The following is a 21,845-nucleotide window of genomic DNA, read 5'->3' as shown; positions in this document are numbered from 1 at the left end:
TGGCAGTAGTAGAGGTGCCAAAGTTGTGAAGTTCCTTTCACCGTTGCAATGGGTCTACCTGTATCCCTATTTAAACATTTTTCCCTTCCCCTCCACAAATTATGCCAACATCAAAAATATGTGCTTGTGTAAGAAATGCATGATTCTAAAATTTCATGAAAATTCTTTTGAACTTACTTTTTTGTGGAATTGTCTAGTTTAAGAAAATCAATTACACTTTCTATATAAAAAATGTTCTGTGCTTAATCCGGCAGCCCATACACTAACATCGGTATGATACAAAAAAGATTAGCATGGCCCATACACATGGATGACTTTCAAATTCGTGAAGCAGTCCATATTTTTACAACAACAAATGCTGAAGGGGATGGGGCCACAAGGGAACCCTACTGCATTCTTGGTGGGAGTGTAAACTTCTTCAACCACTTTGGAAAGAAGTATGGAGTTTCCTGAAATGACTCCACATAAAGCTCCCCTATGACCCAGCAATCCCACTTTTGTTCATTTACCCAAAGGATCACAAACAAAACCATACTAAAACTACCAGCACAACTATGTTTATTGCAGCATTATTTACCATAGCTAAGATATGGAACCAACCCAGATGCTCCTCAGTAGATGAATGGATCAAGAAAATGTGGTATTTATATATACAATTGCATTCTATACCTCCATCAGAAAGAATGACATTGCCCAATTTGTTAGGAAATGGAAAGATTTGGAAAAAAATTTATTAAGTGAAGTAAGCCAACTCCAAAGAAACATAGGTCCCATGGGTTCTCTTATTTTCAATAATATATAACGACAATGACATTGCTACAGAATATAAATATTTTTAAATGAAAAGGGTGTAGGTAATGACATTGTAAGTGATCTTTATACCCAATAAAGATTGGTTTAATTTCTAAAGAAATACCTGAATGAACATCATTCAGCTTCCACTGTTTATTATTCCTGGAGTAATTGCTTAAGGAGAACAAATCTACCTCAAAGCGCTCTACCACTGGGCCACCTTCCCAGCTCTGCATTACATTTTATGTGCTTAATACTTTCCTGAAATTATTCCTTTTGGATTAAATATCCCAACAAAACTATTTTTTATGATTTCTTATATGATTTATATAGATTTCTTATGCGATTCTTATATGATTTCTTAGAGATCCATAAACAAAACAGCTCAGAACAGAAAAAGAGTAGGTAAGAAGTCATAAAAAAATACTATTATAGTGGTTTTAATGGCTAAGTGTAAATAATATGTAACAAAACTGTGGGAAGATTTATTTGCTCTTTTTGCTATTCTCTCCCCTTCTCTGTAGAAAGGTTCTCACTATGAAGTGCCAAATTGTCTGGACCTTTCACGCCTTGTCTCAGTCACAGAAGTGATGGGATTAGGGACATGTGCTCCCATGGCTGGCTTTTAGGAAGTTCACAATAAAGTAATACCAATACACATAAAGAAATTTTTGTGAGTGATGTGTATTCACTTCTTCAATTGCCAAAATTAAATTCATATGTCAAAACATCAAATTACTTACATTATAATATATGTAGTTCAACCGGCATCACTAACACCTCCATAAATCAAATGCAAACTAAAAGCTCTACTTCAAAAACCAACATCTAAGGCAGTGTTGGAAATACAAGAAGATGCACAACAAATCAAAAGGAGTGAGATCTTTAACACTGGCAATGAGCAGTGATAGCTGAATTTTTAACCAGGCTTGAAAAGTTCGGGTGTCAACTATGTGATTAGAGTTGCAGAGTTGACCTTGGTATCAAGATTGAAGGTAAAATTCAAAGGCATCTAAGATTGCTGCAGTATTGTGGCTCGATACAGTGTGACCCTGTCTGATAATGGTAAAGCACAGAGTAGAAGCTAAGTCAGTGAAATGTATAGGAAGGATTCTCCACTGAGAATAATTGCAGGGTGTGATCATCACTCTTGCGTTGAAAATGTATAGCCCATCATTCTACTTTAAGCTCTAGTGTTTATTCTGATCTGAAGATAATTATAACATACCAATGTGCTGTGAGTGCTGAGCAGTGTAGGTGTATATTACGCTAATATATGTAAAAATCCTTACAGGTATGGAATGGCCTGACCCTGACACTTCATTCTGTGTTGTTGAGTTTCATGAACAAATGTTCATAGTTAGGCAATTCACAATCATCTAAGTCTGAATCAGGAAACTGAGATAAGACATTAGGGTCATCACTCCAGTGACATGGTCTGTGACTTATGAAATAAATAACATTATTTCATAATGTAAATGTGTTTCTAAAAAATTATGCAATACCAAATATACAAAAGGGACAATTATCCATCTCTTGTATTATCAGAAGTTAAGATACTCCTGAATTGTACTTTTTTGCTAGAGGATCACAGTATGAGTGCTGATATTTGGTATCTTTCCAGGTGCTCCTATACGTTTGTCAATCTTCTTTGAGGAAGTGTTTTTCCATAGTTTTTTTTTTTTTTTGAGGTGTTCCGAATATCAGTACTGTCGCTAACCACAACCATGGGACAGAAAAGATGATGGGATACCTGGCCAAAGAACTGAGAAATCACAGGAAGTAATAGGAAAGAAGACACCAGAGGACCAAAAGCCTCATTGCCAGCTTCTGGATCCCTAAATCCTGCTTCACATGCTTTATATTCCTTCTACTACGGGGGTGGGGTGGGGGGTAGGGGGGTTGTCAGTGGCTACAGGTATGTCCACAAACTAAGGCATTAATCTTGCTGGTGGTTACAACTATTGATATGAGATATTGTTTGCATACATAGTGATAATTGAATCCCTTATTGTTCAGGAGCAGAAGGGAGCAATAGTCATTACAACCATAACACAGACATGTATCTTGTCTACAAAGTCTTAATCTTTTAGTGTCCAACAGCTCTAAATTACATACTCTTGAGGTAATAACTCATATCCCTGTCTTCCCTTGACTGACCTTTCCAGAGTATAGCTCTCATCCTTTTGTCTGCTGTTTGAGATGGCTTCCCAATCTATCCCTTTCCAGGTCTAACAGCTTGAGTCTAGAATTCCTCACAAGTACTGTGACAGATGTATTATTTTGAAAAGGGTATTTTTTTCGTAGATAGGTTAAATTTTTATATTTTATTTTATTTCAAAAATATTATACAGAGTGGTTACAGTTACATGAGTAATGTACATTCCTTGCTGAATAGTGTTACCCACTCCATTGTTATTCTCATATCCCTTCCCACCCTCCACACCTCCCGCTCACTCCAAAGTTGTAAAGTTCATTTCCAATATAGTGTCGTGTGAATATCATTGTTGCAATGGGTCAGTCTTTGTACATCTTTCGTCACTATATTTTTTCCCTTTCCTTCTCCAAATCAGGTAAATGTATATACAAGATGGAAGGTACCAGAATCAAGACAGAGATTTCCAGGGATAAACCAATGGAAAAAGGCAAATGAAATAAAAATAAGACCTAGATACACTACTTTACCTACATCAAGGTTGATATCTGAAAAAAGACTTGTTGTTTCTATGGCTTAGAGTTCATTTCAATTAACATCATTTTGTAAGGTCAAATGTACATAGCTCTGGAACCAGCAATCCCATTCCTGGGCACTTGTGGAAATGATCTCAATCTAAACCACACAAAATTTACAACTATGTTTTTTACAGCATTATTGCTATAGCTAAGATATGGAACCAATCAAGATGCCCCTCAATAGATGACAGGATCAAGAAAATGTGATATATATACACAATGGAATTTTATGCTTCTATCACAAAGAATGACACAACTCCTTTCTTAAGAAAATGGAAAGACTTGGAAAACAATCATATTATGTGAAGTAAGCCAGATTCAAAGAAACATAGGTTCCATGGTTTCCCTCATTTTTATTAATTAATATATGCTTAGGATAGTCCTGGCAGACATGTTCACTTTTAAACTCTTGAAATATTCCCATTTTTCTCTCCCTCTTTCTCTCTCATTCCATTTGTTCTAAGTCCTGTGATGATCTTGTTGATTTTCTCCCATTACATTCATCATTGCATCTTGCGAACTACTGGTATGCACTACTGTACTTCTGTCCATTCTCCTTGTGCTTCGGCTTGTACCCCTCTCACAGTGGAGGGCCAGAGATTGGGGATATTCTCTTCACTCTTGAACTCAGACATCTATCTTTACTTTCTAACAATACATTCATTGAATTCTTTCTGTAAATTCTAATGCCTTGAAAATGATTACTGCATTTTCATGGCTTTGTTATTTGGCATCAGGGAAGTACATAAATCAATAACTGTAACTTAGGTAAAAGAAGACTGCAATCATGCCTCCGTAGGTGTTGTTCATTGGATAATGTTTACTTCAAGGTCTGCCTGCCTGCATCCTTTTCACTGTTTATTTATCAATGTAGCCTTTTCTTCTGGAAAGTATGTATTGGCCTAGTGAAGATCAATTCCTACTCTAATTAGTCATTAATTTTATTCCAACATCATTTCACAGCTCCTTCTGAGTTTCTTCAGGGTCTGTATAGTTTCACATTCTTAGAAGTTTTAACATCGATGCATCCAATGATAAAGACACATTGCTTAAGTCACCATTTTGATGACTGAAAAGAAACCATGCTGCAACCTCACTATATAGTAATTTTCTGGTTTTAAATTCTTTAGAATTTAAAATTAAATTTTAAATTCTTTAGAATTGATGGTGGAGAACGAACATTGTGCCTGCAATTTGATCTTTTCCTAATTATTTTTAGTATCCTTTCCAATATTGTATAAAGTTAAAACATTACTACTTACCTTTAGGATTTCTAAAATGGTCAAAGTATACATTCTATTCATTCACAATTTTAACACAATAGTGTCCATTATGACCAAGTGAGAAATTTTAAACTTTTTATTTGTGGTCCGTAATGGTGGTGATAGGGAATCAAGTCCAATGCTTCATGTGTCTTAGTCTCCTGTGTGCCTCTGAGCCTGAGGTGACCTGTGGTTTTATTTTCACTCAACTGGAATAATGAAAAATTTCACTAGGAAGCAATTATTACTTGGTTACTTTCTCCAGTATCTCTCGCATATATAAAAGTAATATAATTCTACACTGACAGAAAATGGTGTTCCTATATTGTATTTATTAATAGTAAATTTTTATGTTTTGTAGCCCCAATCTTCACTAAGGTTTGCCACTTTCCTATCACTGCTTCCCATAAAACTTGACTAGATCCACTAGAAACACAAGTCCAGTCAGCCTCTTTCTTAAAAAGCCCAACCTTAAATAACCTACCCCCTGGTAGCCCTGCTATAAACTTTCAAAGGCCTGACTGAAACCAGACTCCTTCCTGAAAGCCCTCCTCTGCCATAGGGAAATCCCTCTTCCACTCCTCCCCTTCCCGGAATCCCTGCTCTGCACCACCAGAAACCAGGCCACATCCAAGAACTCCACCTACATTGGGCTCCTCCCTCGAATCCCCACCTCATCCATCAGATACCCTGCTGCAACTACTGCCCCTAACTACTCTAGTATTGCATAGTCTTATTGCTCCCATATCCTAGTACCTGCAAGCTCCTCCCTTTCCTTTCAACCCCACCCCCAATCATCCTTCTCCCTCAAGCCCCTCCTGGTTTCATCAGAAACTCCTCCCATAACTAGCCTACTTCTAAGTGGCCTAACCTCACAAACACAGCCCTGAACCTACCTCTTCCTACAAAGCCCATCATGCTACACCAAAAACCCTCCACCTGCCTATAACTGTCCTTGAAACCGCACCTTTCTAGGCCAGAAGGTTCTCACATAGCCCATCTCCTGCCTGGAAAGCCAGCCCTGCTCCACCACAAGCCTCTCCACCTCCCACATCTACTCTCTCAATGCCCTGCCTTGCTCCCACCCCCTATTGGCTCCTTCCTCAGATCCACACACTACACCACCAGATACCATGCCCATAATTATCCTACACCATTGTAGCCCTTCCATTCCTTCTCAAAGCCCTCCTCCAACTAGCCACATATCTCCAAGCTCTGTCCTGCTCCAGATAAACCCCACTAGAAAACCCCCACTACACTATCCAATCTCTCGACACCCACATTGCTCCACTGGAAACCACTGCACCAGTTGGCCTCCCTCTGGAAGTCTCAGCAGGCTGAACTGTAAATCCTTGTCCCTCCATAGTCCCTTTTTGAAGGTTTCTTTGCCCTACTGAAAACCCTGTCCAAAGTCCATGTCCTGCCTTGCAACACTGAAATCCCCACCCAACCTGATTTTTCTTTTAGAAGTGGTAACTGGCTACCCAAGAAACCCCATCCGAACTAGTCTAGTGCACTGCTCTCACAAAGCTCTGGTCCTGAAAAACTCCTCCATACATTGTGACTACATCCTGCTCTGCAAGAAACCCCACCTCCACCCTAACACACTTCCCTAAGGCCTGCCATTCTCCACCAGAAACCCTGCCCCTTACTAGCCCACGTCTTCCTGGTACCACCGGGCCCTCTCAAAACCAAACTTGAAAAGCCTCTCTCTCATAGCTCTGCATTCCTACACCAGAATCCCCACCTTCTGACAGCCTCTTGCCTCCATTCCCTTCCCTGCCTTATGGGAAACCTCACCCTACATATCCCACAAGGGGTCACAGTGGCTCTACCAGCACCCCTCCTCTAAGTAATCTCCTCCTTTGTAGCCTTGTTCTTCCTTCTCAAAGCTCTGTCCCAAACAGCCTCCTCCCCAGTGACCCCATCTTCTTCCACTGAAAACCTGCCCACCTGCCAGCCTCCATGTTCAATCCCGCCTACTCCACAAGAGTCCCCGCCCCTAACAAGTCTAGTCCTTCCTGTCCCCTCCATCCTGTCTCAAAGCCCTACACAGACTGGGCTTCACCCTCAAAGCCCCGCCCTGCTCCACCACAGAGACTGTGCCAATACAAACTCCTCCCTTGAATCACACAGGGCTCCACCAGAAACCCCACACCAGCTCACCCATGATGGTCCCATCTAGTAACTTTTATTACAAATGCGATTTTATACTGGCCATAGAATTCATACTAATCAATATGATAAGAAAGCAGTATGGCAAAAAGGCAACAAAAATTAAATAGCTATTGGATACTTTAGTCTAGTTGGAGGTTCTGTTACCAGGTAGATACACATTGTGTGAAAATGTCTGAAGGGGATTCCTCTTATTGGAAAGCATTCTTTGAAGTATCAGTGATCATGAGTGATCATTTTATTTCTAGAAAATTTGTGCACATTTGTGCCATTAACTTCAAAAAATATTCGTTATTTTAAATCCTGTGGTTTTGTTGAGGAAAGAGTATTAGTGTGTAAAGAGATGTTTTTCAACTCATCTCTCTAATGAATAATTTTGGAGTTGCCTACCTTACTATGTACAAGAGTATTTAGTAACAGAAATTCTCTACCAGAATCCACTTTGAATTTCCTCCTTCCACTAAAGTGCCCTTTGGAAAACACTGAAGTGAGATTACACAGGTAAAATGCCAGAAATAAAAACGTGTTTGAGATCATAACAAAATAATGATGAAGACCCCATCCAATGTGCTTTTAATTTTCTAACAAAAGGAACTTAAGCCTATTTAACTGCAGACTTTCTGAAGACTAGAAGAAAAAAATATAAGAAATGCCCTATCATACCATGGTTCTGAAAATAAAAACAAAAATAAGGAAAGACAACATAATGAGACAGAAAGGAATGAGGAACTTGTACATGTGATATAGAGTGTAAAAAATACACTGAATCAGGTAAAACTAATTTTGGTCATGATGTCTGGTTGTTCAATATATTTCATTGTAAATATTGCTCTTTATTTAGCTGTTACTTAATAGAGGTCTCAGCAGGGATCTTCTCAGGTAATTGTGTAGATGGTCAATTTCATCATTGCAAGATCATCAGGATGAAAAACTCCATACACCTTAAGACACACCTGCAACAGCACTAGGCATACACTTCTATTGGTCCAACACTGTAAGACAGACCTGTGTTTTACCAAAGCTTTGTATGTGGTATGCTATGTTTTATTCAGGCTGAAGAGCCAAAGTAAGTTCAATTTGAGATTAACCCCACCATCTTGTGCTAGTCTGCCCTCAGAGTAACCCCAAGAGAGAGAGAAAAAAAACATAGGTTGTCACCAACCCTGCTGTTGCCCAAGTGTTTCAGGAACAGAAAATCCCAATAGTTCAGAGAAAGGTCAGTGAGGTTAGAGTGGACTCAAACCAATCATGTAACTGCTTGTGTGGAAATTCCCTAAACTTGTATGTTCAATACTATAAAAGCTGTGCTGATTTTGTGCTCGGGGACTCTTTGTGTCACTGGTTACCCAGTGTGCAGAGGACCAAGCTTGAGCTTGCAAATAAACGACTCTTTTGCTGTTCGCATTGGTCGTGGTCTCTGGTGGTGTTTCGGGGGTCCCAAGTCCATAAAACATTTCTGGGGGCTTGTCTGGAATCTGCCTCATAAGACCCTCCAGATGCCCCAAAAAACCCAGCTGTCAAGTCTAGGCATTGCTGTTCTGTATATTTGGTTGCCTGCAGGTTCTGTATCTGTAATTCTGGTTTCCCACCAGGTCTGTATTATGGTTGGCAAGGAATCTTGGCAGAAGTGTTATAAGACTGCCAAAGTGGTCTATTAGGAGATATCCCCAGACACCTTTGGATAGATTGCTGTTTAGTACAGACATTTTTTGGGAAATTTTCCATCTGTAGTCTGGCACTTCATGCAGATATTTTTTGGGAAGTTTTCCATCTGTACTGGGAAGTATTCCATTTTTTGGGAAACCCTTTCTGTAGTCTGGCACTTTCTGGTTGGCAATTTACAATGCTACAGCATGCCTTTATAAGTTGTGTCTGTGTGTTGAGTGTTCTGTTTGTCATTTGGTGTTTATCTTACCCTTAAGCCTTGACCCAGGGGGTACTGAGAATGGGGGAGAATCTACCACTCTGAAGGGATGGCTGCTAAGGACTTATTTCCCTTGCCCCAACATGACTGGGACTTCTCTTCCACATTTTAAGGCCCTTGGTCAACAAATGTTAGTGAGATGTCACCCCATTCACTGAGACCTGAGTGTTCTCTGTTCTAAATTTCCTGAGATAGGGAAGTTCTGGGTAAGAGTGGCAGGCTCATTCAGCAGACTCTGGATTCAGCTTGCTGAGTGAGAATGGCACAGAGTACTGATAGGGATAAACTCAGCCTTTGGTAGTTGTGTTGTCTAGTTCTGTTTTAGAAATGGTACTAGTTAATTTTGTTTTTTTTGGGGCGGGGAGTGTGGGATCCGGTCATGGGGCCTGAACTCTGGGCCTGGGTGCTATCCCTCAACTCTTCAACTGAAGGCGGGTGCTCTACCACTTGAGCCACAGCTCCACTTCTAGCGTTTTCCCCTTTGCTTATGGTGCTGGGGAATTGAACCAGGCCCTCATGCATGCAAGGCAAATTCGCTACCAGTGAACCACCTTCCCAGCCTTCCCAGCCACCTTCCCTTGGCACTACTTTTAAAGGGTGGGTTTTTGGTTATGTGTTTTTGAAACTTATTTGAACATCTCTGGGGAAATAAAAGTTCTAGCCTCCAGCTGGGCTCAGTCACAGAGAAGGTTGTGTGCCTCTTTTTGACTTTTCAGCTAGTACCGACAATGTAATGTGCTCTTGTCTAAAACTGGATAAAAATCAAGCCAGTTTAGTTTCAGGTAACCCCCCTCCCCCAGCCTTCCTCCAACAAAAAGGATTCAAAAGACCAGTTGGTGAAATGCTTTGCTAAACAAGCAAGCCCTGGGAAAGTGAAGCTCAACAAAGTTACTTAGTTTAAAAGAAATATTGTCTTAAATTTTTGTTTGAAAACTTAAAAAAATGTACATACAAATGATTTTTATTTTTTGCACACTTAAAGATCTGTGTTTTGGGCTGGGAAGGTAGCTCAGTGGTAGAGCACTTGCCTTGCAAGCCTGAGGCCTTGGGTTCGATTCCTCAGCACCACACAAGCAAAAGAAAAAAGTCGGAAATGGTGCTGTGACTCAAGTGGTAGAGGGCTAGCCTTGAGCTGAAGAGCTGAGGGACAGCACCCAAGTCCAGAGTTCAGGCCCCACGAACAGACCCCCCACCCAAAAAAAAAAAAAAAGATCTGTGTTTTCTATGTGTTTGTGAACACGTTCATGATAGAAAATGTCAGCATGCTGTAACAATTGAGTGAGTTTAAGTTTAAAATTCAAAAGGTTATGAGGTTGGGACATTACCAGAAAAATTTTATAAAATTTTCGCATTGTTTTAAATGGCTTTTTAAGGATTGTTTAACTTGAAAATTTGAAAATCTGTTATTTTAGAATGCATAAGGCTGTTTACACTGTAATCAAGATATCTGGCTTAACAGAAAGGAGAAACTTAGAAGGCAACAGAATACCTATCTTTAGGAGTGAAGGGTGAACAGGCAGTAGTGCAGTTCAGCTGGTCATGCATGGTGGAACAGGCCTTGGGAAGAGTCCACGAATGGTGAAAAAGGGCAACCTGGCACAAACACAGTTCATCTAACCCTAAAGAGTCAGAATGGGTGCATGACCATTCCACAGGAAGGACCAAGTGGGGCATCTTTATTCTGTCCTTTTTCCCTGCAGATAGACACTGGAAACATGATGGTAAAAATGAGTGATGTGTTGATCTGATTAGCATTGCTCAAACTGCCCCTTGGATGTGTTAAAATTAAAATTAAGAAGGCCTTAAAAAGAGGGTTTAAAAATTTTATTTGTATGTGATTTTCTCTCAATGATATTCTGCCAGTGGATATGTTTTTTTTTTTTAAGGCATCAAGGTGTTAATTCTAGCTTTTTGGTACAATGACGGTGATTGTAATTTTTGCATTAAGAAAAAATTATTTAAGTTTAAAAGTTTTAATGTGTATCTGTTTTAAAACAAGAAGCCAAGAGGAAATGAGTGACACCTAGCCTCAAGAACTCAAGGGATTTTTCAAAATGCAACTAAAAACTAAAGTATAGAATATTAAAACAGATTAATAGGAGGCTTACAAATTAGGAATGGATTTCTGTATATAAAGTTTAAAAGTAAAATTGTTCTAAACATTTGCCTCAAAGTGCAAAAATGAAAAATTAGGATTACCAAAATAATTGCTTAATTCCTATTTCAGTTTGCTCTCATAGGTTTTTTTTTTTTGTAAGAGTTCCCAGCCGGCCCCCCAAAAAAGAGTGAGGATTCTTGTAAGTTTGTCAGAAGTAACTTTGGCTCTTAATTAGATTCAGGTAAGAACATGCTTAAAAGTTACTTCTATGTTGACCACCTTGTTGCTTTAAATTGGAGGAAAGTGGCCTTTTATGAGACTCATTGATCTGCAAATTGGTTGGAAGCCAGCCTGGGCAGAAAAAGGTCCATGTGAGAATGTCACCACTACCCAGCTAGCAGAAGGCTGAAAGAGCAAGCAGAGTTGCTTTAGGATTCAAAGTGGCAGAGTGCTAGCCTTGAGCTGTAGAGCTGAGGAACAGCCCTCAGGCCCCAAGTTCAAGTCCAGCAACCAGCTAATAGAAATGCCAATGAGGCATTTTTCTCAGTGTAGAGAAGACATTCCTGGTATGAAAGCAATGGAGGAGCATCCAGAGACCATAAGCCACTGCTTGGATGGCAGAAATAATGTCAGATCCTAGAGTCATTTGTGTGTGGCCCTTCAACAATTGGTCAGAGCCAGGAGGTTATGGGAAAATAGTTTGTAAGCATGCCTAATATCTTTGACTATCTACCTTGAAAGGGTCAGGAACTTAGTCATCTGTGATAGTACTAAAAAGCTAAGGTTGTAAAATGTGGAGGATAGTTTAGATCCCAACCCCTGTATGTGCCAAAAGCTCTAATTGGCAGTAACTTTTGAGCTGACACCAGCTACATGAAATTCATGTGCTCAGGAAAAATGTTTGTAAACCTGAGAGTGTGTTTCTATTGATATCTGTATGAAGGCCTGCATAGATAACTCAGGCATTGTTAGGATTACTAGAGATCACATTCCTAAGCCATCCAGAAAGATCCTTTTGCAAACCAGAAGGCTAAATAAGCAACACTGCTCTAGCCAGGAAAAAGGTCTGTGCATTTGTCAAAAGTTAAAATGTTGTTTTTAATGACTTCTAACCCTGGTATACTCTGTGTAAAAAAGGCTAAGATTATAGGTTCGTGGCTAGGTAGGATCAACACCCCTAAGTCAGCTTGAAGAAGTGACAGAAGATGAATCTTTGTCCTTCATCCCCTTTTAAGAACAAGACACCAGAGTCACATTTTTTAAAATGTGGCAAAATAGACAGAAGGAAAGGCATGGGAAATAATAGTACAGGTCTGAGCCCTCTATATCTGCCTAGAAAATCCTAGCCTTATTAAAAGAACTATTTGTTTAAAAAGTTGTCATCTTGGTAAATTGTCCTGGGCTATTTTCTTAAAAACCAATGGGGTCACAGCCTGCCAAGCCTATGCAATGTATCCTTAACCAGTCTGTGTAGGAATGTGCAGCCCAGCACGTGGTGTGACAATCCCTTGGAGCCACTGAGAGACCCTGCTGCTGCTGCTTCTGCACACCCTAATGGGTAAAGTTCAAGGACAGCCTGACAGTCACCGGGAGGAAATCTACACCATCATCCAGACCACCTCCACTATGGTAAAAGTAGACAGAACTCTTGCCTGATTCCATCACCTGAGACGCCTTCCAGGTTGAAAGCTGCTAAAACTAAGATCTTTTGGGACATTCTTTTGTTGATATCCAGTATCCTTCTCTACTCCCACAGTGGATATTGAGGGCAAGGATATCACTGGTTTGCCTTAGGCACTTCAGGGTCACAGCTTAGTTTGGCTCTGATATGGTAATAACCCGCTTCCTCCTGGGTGAGTTTTAAAGATAAAAGAGAGATTTTTTTTAAATCAATGGAGGTAGTAAGAGAAATGGGACACAGCCCTAATCTTAGCCTTAAAATCTAGCAAGCTTTTCATCCCACTGTTACATTGAGGTTTTCTGAGATAACTTGGTTTCCACAAGTCAAAGGGAAAATGAGCAGTTTTAAACTCTAGCCACAAAGAAGCTCAAGGAGTTGTAAAGAAGAGGAGGGTAGTAAAGAAAGCCTTAGGAAAGGAATTGGGGAAAAATTGGTATCCTCTAGATAAGAAATGATTTAAAAAATTATTTAAAAAGTAAGGATTGTCTTAAAATGTTTGTAAAGAAGACAAACCTCAGAAAGTTTAAGTATGTAGCAAATGGTAGAGTACGTCTTAAAATTGGAGCTTACAAGTACAGCTGGTATAAAATTGTTAGCTGTGATATACGGAGTCAGGCTTGCTGGAAGAAAATGTAAGGACCTTTGGTACTGTTAATTTTGTTACTCACAGTCAGACCATGTAGACTGGTGTCCTTTGTAAAAGAGAAGATCAGCACAGTCCATCTATTAGTTCTGAAATCCCAACACCAAACTGTAAACATAGAGGACTGTGCCAAATAGCGTTCCATGATTGGTTCCCGATGCTCTAGAAGAAGAGGGAATGAAGAGCCACAGTAACTCCAATTTGAGATTAACCGCACCATCTTGTACTAGGCTGCCCTCAGAGTAACCCCGAGAGAGAGAGAGAAAGAGAGAGAGAGAGAGAGAGAGAGAGAGAGAGAGAGAGAGAGAGAGAGAGAGAGAGAGAAAACACAGGTTGCCATCAAGCCTTTCCACCCTTAAGAAAGCAGAACAGTTGCTCAAGTGTTCCAGGAACAGAATATACCAATAGTTGAGAAAAAGGGAAGTGCGGTTAAGGTGGACTCAAACCAATTATATAATTGCTTGTGTGGAAATTCCCTAAACTTGTTTGTTCAATACTATAAAAGCTATGCTGATTTTGTGCTTGGGGACTCTTACCATCACTGAGTTACTGAGTGCACGGAGGACTAAGCTTGAGCTTGCAAATAAACAACTCTTTTGCTGTTCGTATTGGTCATGGTCTCTGGTGGTTTTTCAGGCGTCCCAAATCCGTACAGCACGGCTTGATACAAAATGTCTCTGCCCAGAGAATTAAATGATTGCATTTATAGCTAAAAAGATTTAGTGTCATTATTAACATCTAACACATGCTCAGGTTTTTATTTAAACCTCTCTTTCTCCCTTTCTTTCTTTCTTTCTTTCTTTCTTTCTTTCTTTCTTTCTTTCTTTCTTTTCTTTCTTTCTTTCTTTCTTTCTTTCTTTCTTTCTTTCTTTCTTTCTTTCTTTCTTTCTTTCTTTCTTTCTTTCTTTCTTTCCTTCCTTCTTTCTTTCTTTCTTTCCATTCCTTCTTTCCTTCCCTCCTTCCTTCCATCCTGCCTGTCTTTCTTCCTGCCTGTCTTCCTTTCTTCCTTCCTTTCTTTCTTCCTTCCTTCCTTCCTTCCTTCCTTCCTTCCTTCCTTCCTTCCCTCCCTTCTGTCCTCGGCCTTCTCTACTTTCTTTTCTTTCTTCCCTTTTCTTTCCTCTTTTAGGAAATGAGTAGGAATTTAGATTTTTTTTTTTTTTTTTGCTGAACATGTATTCTACCATTAGAAAAATCCTTTTTAAATACAGTCACTTTGCTTATAGGTTATCAATTTTCCTGAGGGCTTAACAGAGGCTAAGTTCCTCACCTCTGTCTGCCAAGTAGCTGGGATCACAAATGCATTCCAACATGCCAGGCTTTAGGATGATATGAGAATATTATTACTTTCCTTGCACATTGGTTCTAAACTCTGATCCTCTCAAATTCTACCCCTTTAGTTAGTGAGCTCCAATAGCTTGTCCTCAGTGTAGATTGTCTAAATGAATGACTGAAGGCAATTTCACTTTAATCTCTTTTATTTTTTGCCAGTCCAAGGCCTATTATAATTTTATTTCTAGACAATTTTTGTGTATATGTATACATAAGCTTTAAAATGTTGCTTTTCCCCCTTGTTTATCCTTTTTTATTTTTCTTGTTCATAGGGCTTGAAACTTGGGCCTGGGCGCTGTCCCTAAGCCTTTAGATCAAGGCTAGCACTTTACCACTTGAGCCACAGTGCCACTTCCAGTTTTCTGGTGGTTAATTGGAGGTAACAGTGTCATGGATTTCCTGCCAGGGCTAGCTTTGTACTACCATCCTCAGATCTCAGCTCCTGAGTAGCTAGGATTACAGGCATCAGCCACTGGCTCCCAGCTAAAATGTTACTTATTTTAAGTTCTGTGATTTAGTTGAGGGAGTAGCATGAGTCTGTAGAAAGGTAACTTTCAAATAATCTCTAAATAATTTCAGAGTTTCATTTTCATAATATTTATTGCAGTGATGCTTGGTAAGAAATGTACGCATTATCCTGCCCAAGTAACTGTAACTCCTCTGTACAGTATGTTCACAAATAAAATTAAATTAAATTAAAAAAAATATTTATTGCAGTGATTAATAACAGAAGCTCACAAAGTAACAGAATGATCTTTCATTTCCCCCTTCCCATAGGCATTATTGGAAGAAAATGAGTGAGATCTAAGTCTAAGAAAATATGTACTTGAAATTATAAAAAATTATTTTGATGACACATAAAGAGCCATATTACACAACCTGCTTTTCATTTTTTAAAGAAAGGAATGTCATACAGGTATATTTATTGGCAGGTTTTTTCATCTGAAAAACAAAGAAAAAAATATCATAAAAAAGCTGAAGGGAATCAGCAGCCACATAAGTGTGATTGGAGAGTTTAAGACATGAATTTATTCAGGTAAAATAATTATTTGGGAAAGGTATCTGTTCACTTAATTTATTCATCGTTAATTTTATTTTATTTATGTATCACTTAATATATAAACACATACATGTGTGTATATATGTGTGTGTGGGTGTATATATATATATATATATATATATATCAGCAGTATCTGTCCAGTGAACTCTATGTTTAGGTAATTTCATGTCAAGTTCCTCAAAAGGATGGACTTCCATAAACCTTAACAACCCTGCAACACCACTGCACATGCAAACTTAAGGGTTCACCATTGTAAGCTAGACCTGTGTTTTACCAAAGCTTTGTATATAGTGTCTTATTTTTTCATGTAGGCTTGACACAAAATGTGTTTGCCCCTAGAAATAAATGATGGCATTATAACTACAATAATTTAGTGTAAATCTTTACATTGAACACATGCTCAACATGAGTTGTTCATTCTTTCTTTTTCTTATTTTAATTTTAGAAGTTGATTTGTCTTTTGATGTTGTGTTTGCCAGACAGGTACTCCACCACTGGAGTCACTCCACCAATTCTTTCTTGTTTAAGTTACTTTAGTCATAGAGTAGCAAGTTTTGCACCCAGCCTAAAAAGCAGGGATCATGATTGCATTCCAATATCCCTACCTAGTAGGTTGATATGGGTGATACTTTCCTTCCTAGACTGATTCAGAACTGTGATCCTCTCAAATTCTACCACTTTAGTTAATAGTGTGTGATCCAGTTCTGCCTACCTCTAGAAGATATGACAGAAATAAATGATTACAAGTAATTTGAGTTAAGCATTGGCTAATATAAATGATTTGATATTAAAATGTAGGGTAAGTTTATAAGTATAATCACAGTAGTCATATTTTGCTAAGTAAATTTTGTTTCACATTAAGAACACATCTTAACCAGAAATAAGGACTTATTTTGTTGTCTGTCAACTTGTATGTCATTTGGAAAACCTCATGTCTTCCATGTGTGATAAAGGACTTTGGATGATCTGATGTGCTGGCTCACAACTATGACCATGGTTAGCAATCAGAAATAAATAGATCACAATTTGAACATAGCCTAACCAAAAATTTAGGAAGTCCCAATCTCAACAAACTAGTGGATCATGTTGAATCATGCATTAATCTCAGCATCACAAGAGGCTAATTTCTGCCCAATACCTGTGTCACTTAGGTAACTAGCTCACTTGGAGGCAGTCACCTCTTCTGATGCAGAAACTGGGCTGAGATTCAGCCAAGAGAAGGGAGGAGACTGCCCCATCTTCCCAGGGTGGAGCTCACAGAATGCAGTGAAAACATGCTTGCTTTCCTCCTCCAAATAGCTTGAGATGCCATGCTGCTGAGTGTTCATTATTTGATTCCAATGATCTGTAGTAGAGGTGTAAGGAAACATTAAATTAAATTTCATATTCGCCCATTGAGCTACTCTTCCCAGCTTGTGAGTTCAACTCAGCAAGTGTTCATTATTTGAGAGTTGAAAATTCTGAGGTAGGGGAGAGAGAGAGGTTTAGTGAAAGAAAGGAAAGATTGGTAGAGAGAGCGAGAGAGGGAGAGATGGGGAGAGAAAAGAAAGGAAGGAAGGGACGAACGAACAAAGGAACAAAGAAGGAAGAAGGAAGGATGGAAGGAAGGAAGGAAGGAAGAAATGATTGAGAATGAATGGTTTGGAGTCAGGAATCACATGGCAGACGTACTACCTGTACTTGGTATTAGGTCTGCCCCAGGCAATGCAGACCCTATGCAGATACCTCCCCACTTCTTGGCTAAGTTTCCACCCTTTATGTGTTACCTAGTTATCTGGGACTCTTGGAAGCAGCCACCTCCCCCCCTGCTAAGTCACAACCTGATCAGCCGCTGGTCACACTTTCCATCTGACCAGAGGAGAGTCCCAGGCCCTGAGGTCACATCCAGATCCAGTGTGGCCAGATTTTTGCCCACCTGGGCATACCTCATCTTGTCCTTGGCCTAGATACAACTTGGCCCTATGTTGGGTTGCCAACCCTCCTCCCCCTTTTATTACATGCCTCTCCACCATGTATGGCATGGGCTGGGAAAGTGGCTCAGTGGTAAAGCACTTGCCTTGCATGCATGAGGCCTGGGTTCGATTCCTCAGCAGCACATAAGCAAAAAGAAAAAAGCCGGAAGTGACACTGTGGCTCAAGTGCTAGAGCTAGCCTTGGGATGAAGAGCTGAGGGACAGTGCCTAGGCCCAGAGTTCAGGCCCCCCGACTGGACTCAAAAATAAATAAATAAAAATAAACTAATTTACCTGACTGAATACCATGTGCTGTTCTCTTCATTGGCTACCTAATGAAACTTACCTAATTAATATACCTTACACTTCAGAGTTTCTAGTTATGAACCCAAGAATATTTTTCTGACACATGTGAGTTCAGTATCTACAACACATATGTACTAACTCATCATTTAACAGTATAAATCTGCCTGGAATCTTTTTTTTCTTTTTTTTTAATTGTGAAAATAATATACAGAAAAGTTGCCATTACATGAGCAAAATAATGAGCACATTTCTTATGAAGCATTGTTGCCTTCTCCTTTCTTTCCTCTTCCCATCCCTTCCCATCTCCCACCTCCCACGCCAAAGTTTTAAAGTTTGTTTTTGACATGTGTTGTACATCTCATTGTTGCAATGAGTCCACTTGTATCCTTATTTAAAGAATTTGTTTTTTCATTTTCTCTCCACAAAGTGTACCAATATCTGAATCTTTAATAGCAGCCTAATTAACCTTAAAGTTTATTTTGTTTGCTTTGCTTTGTTTTCTTTTTTGCTTAAAATAATCAAAGATTTGCTGGGACAATCTGAAAAGATCTCTGCCTTCATATTTTCTAATCACCCTGGGCTACAACCTATGTGCTACCAGCTCAGATGATGGGACTTTGAAATTCTGGAAAGCAGAAGCACATCATAAGGCTCTATGGCTTTGGGATTTCTCAAATTCTTTTTTAAATGTAATTGTTACTCAGGTGTGTACAGTGAGTTTACCATTTCACAATACATGTAATGTGTACATTTGTCTTGTAGACAATGCCATCCTTTTCTGAGCTTTCTCCCAGTTTCTGTTTTTGTTGTTGTTGTTGTTTTTGATTGTTTTTGTTTTTGTGCCTGACTTTCAGCTTGAACTCAGTATTGGGTGCTGCCCTTGAGTTTTGTAATAAGGCTACTCCACCTCTGGAGCCCCAGCTCCCTTTATGGATTTTTGGTTGTTAACTGGACAGAAGGGTCTTACAGATTTTCTCACTGGAGCTGGCTTTGAACTGTGATCATCAGCCTCCTGAGTAGCTTAGATTATAGGCCTGAGTCCCCAGTGTCCAGCTACTGAAGTGTTGGTTACATGCTTCCCTGGTTGTGTTACAATTTCCCTCCACTCTTGGCACTGATGCTACAGATTTCCTAGCTCAAATCTGAATTGGTAGAACATGTTTGTATTTTGAGGAAGGCAGTAATAGGAAACTGTACACCATAGAGACATTAGCTAATCAAATCATTTGGAACATGGCATAAAGACAAGTAAGTTTATTGCCAGTTGACTGTGTCATGTCTTTACTATTAATTCTGCATTGCCTGTGGATGATGTTATACATATCCAAATGCCCCCTGGCAGAAAGCAGGTTTCTCATCCTGTTCTAAAAACAAAACAAAACAAAACAAAAACAAAAAAAAATACTACATATGAGTGCAGCAGTTTCCTCTAATTAGAGACCAGTATGTCCTAGTTTATGAAAAAAAAATGTCCTTTGTACAAGTGCTGCTACTAATTCTAACAACAAATATAATGAAATCTGTAGTAGTCTGTAGAATTGTATACCACAGCTTTCATTTTAGTTCACAAGAAATTCATACATTAGGTGCTGGCAAAATTGGTTAACTACTTGTAGAAAACTAAAGCTAGTTCCTTATATATCACCCTGCACCAGAATCAACCCCAAATGGATCAAAGACCTCGAGGTCAAAGCAGACATTCTGAAACATTACAGGATGGAATAGGAGAAACTCTAGGTCTCCTTGGCACAGGCCGAAATTTTCTTAATAGAGCCCCAGAAGCACAACAAATCAAAGAAAGGTTGGACAAATGGGATTGTGTGAAATTGTAGCGCTTCTGCATGGCAAAGGATATAGCTAATAAGATCAATAGAAAACCCATGGATTGGGAGAAGATCTTCACTAGCCATACAACAAACAAGGGTCTTATATCTAAAATATACCTGGAACTCAAAAAATTAAATCCCCAACAACAAATCTTCAAAGAAACAACTGCCCAATAAATGAGTGGGCTAAAGACTTAAAGAGAAACTTCCCTGAAGAGGAAAAAGCATGGCCAATAGACACATGAAGAAATGCTCAACCTCCCTAGCCATAAAAGAAATGAAAATGAGATACCACCTCACCTCAGGAAGAATGGCTATGATCAAGAACTCTAATAACAACATATGCTGGAGGGGATGTGGACAGAAGGGAACCTTACTGCATTGTTGGTGGGAGTGTAAACTTGTTCAACCACTTTGTGAAGTAGCATGGAGGTTCCTCAAAAGACTCCACATAGAGCTCCCATATGACCCAGCAATCCCACTTTAGGCATTCACACAAATGTTTACAAACAAGACCACACTAAAGCTACCAGCATGACTATATTTATAGCAGCATTATTTACCATAGCTAAGATATGGAACCAACCCAGATGCCCCTCAGTAGAAGAATGGATCAAGAAAATGTGGTGTGTATACATAATAGAATTCTGTTCCTCCATCAGAAAGAATGGCATTGCCCCATTTGTTAGGAAATGGAAAGACTTGGAAAAAATTATATTAAGTAATGTAAGCCAGGCCCAAAGAAATATAGGTCCCATGGTTTCCCTTATTTGCAATAACTAGTGTATGTCTGAGTCAAGCAGAAAAGGTCAGATAATTTGATGTTAGGGAAATGAACCCTAAGATATGTATTCAAATGTTTTTTTTCTTTCATGCTATTGTTTCTAACACATTTACAAGATTATTTCTTTGTTACTTTGTATGTCCCTCCCCCATGGCATAACCCCTGCTTTCACTATATTTGATGTCGTTATAATTTTTGGAGGGGAAGGGAAAAAACAAATCGTTCAAATAGAGATACAGGTGGACCCATTACAACAATGAGATGTACAAGTCGTTATGTCGAAAATGAACTATACAGATTTGGTGGCGGGGGAGGATTGGGAGGGGGAGGAGAGGGAGGATGGGAAGGGATGGAAGGGGAAACAAAGGAGGAGGCTACAATGCTTGATAAGAAATATACTCATTATCTTGCCCATGTAATTGTAACACCTTTGTACAATATTTTCACAATAGAAAAAAAGAAATTCAGACATTACAATGCTTATTGGTTTTTTGTCAGTTGTGGGGCTTCAACTCAGGGCCTAGGAAATGTCCCTGAGATTCTGAGCTCAAGTTAGTTTGCACTCTACCAATAGAGCCACAAAGCCACTTCTGCTTTTTGAGTAATTGGAGACTAGAGTCTTATGGGGACTTTTCTTCCTTGGCTGGCTTTGAACTGCAATCCTCACATCTCAGCATTGTGTGTAGCTGGGGTTACAGGCATGAGACACTGGCACCTGGCTTCAAATAGTCATTTTTAAAATGATGAACTGCTTGTTGCCTCTGGCTCACATATATTATCCTAGCTATAGGTAGGATTACAGGTATGAGAAGCAAACACGAGGTGTGTGTTGTTCATGATGGTTTGTATTAGCATGTTTTAATATTGTTTGTTTCTTATACTACAATGCTTTCATTTTTATTTTCACCTAGGTGGGGGTGATAGGTGCTACCAGTGTTGAACCTTCTTTGGTGGAGATGGAGCCATGTGGAAGTTCTTGACTTGTATGGCATGAATTGAAGTCCTCCTGCTCTCAGCTCCCCATGGACCTGGGATGATAGATGTATTCCATCACGCATAGCTAGGAGTTGGGGAGCATTGCAGGTAAAACTACACTGGTCTGGATCTGATGTCCCAAATAGCTAGCTTTACAGGCAAAACCTTGTTGTATTCTGTTTTACTTTGAAGAAACTGTAGGTACATACTTAGAGAGTACAATGATAACACACTACATGTTTAATATGTAAAATAGTCAATATAATTAGCAGGTTTATCTCCTAAAACATTGAAGCTAATGTATG

At 39.3% G+C, this 21,845-nt stretch overlaps 1 non-coding gene across 1 annotated transcript; it reads left to right on the top strand.

The window, feature by feature from the left end:
* Positions 1-238: 238 nt before the first annotated feature.
* On the top strand, positions 239-345 carry LOC122095316. Its single transcript, XR_006145093.1, has one exon. It is a non-coding gene; the product is annotated as a U6 spliceosomal RNA (small nuclear RNA).
* Positions 346-21,845: the final 21,500 nt, after the last annotated feature.

The sequence above is a fragment of the Dipodomys spectabilis genome, unplaced genomic scaffold (assembly GCF_019054845.1).
Source record: "Dipodomys spectabilis isolate Male_0828 unplaced genomic scaffold, ASM1905484v1 ptg000343l, whole genome shotgun sequence".
Taxonomy (NCBI): domain Eukaryota; kingdom Metazoa; phylum Chordata; class Mammalia; order Rodentia; family Heteromyidae; genus Dipodomys; species Dipodomys spectabilis.
Note: the sequence above shows the minus strand (reverse complement) of the source record. Positions and strands in the feature narration are given on the sequence as shown.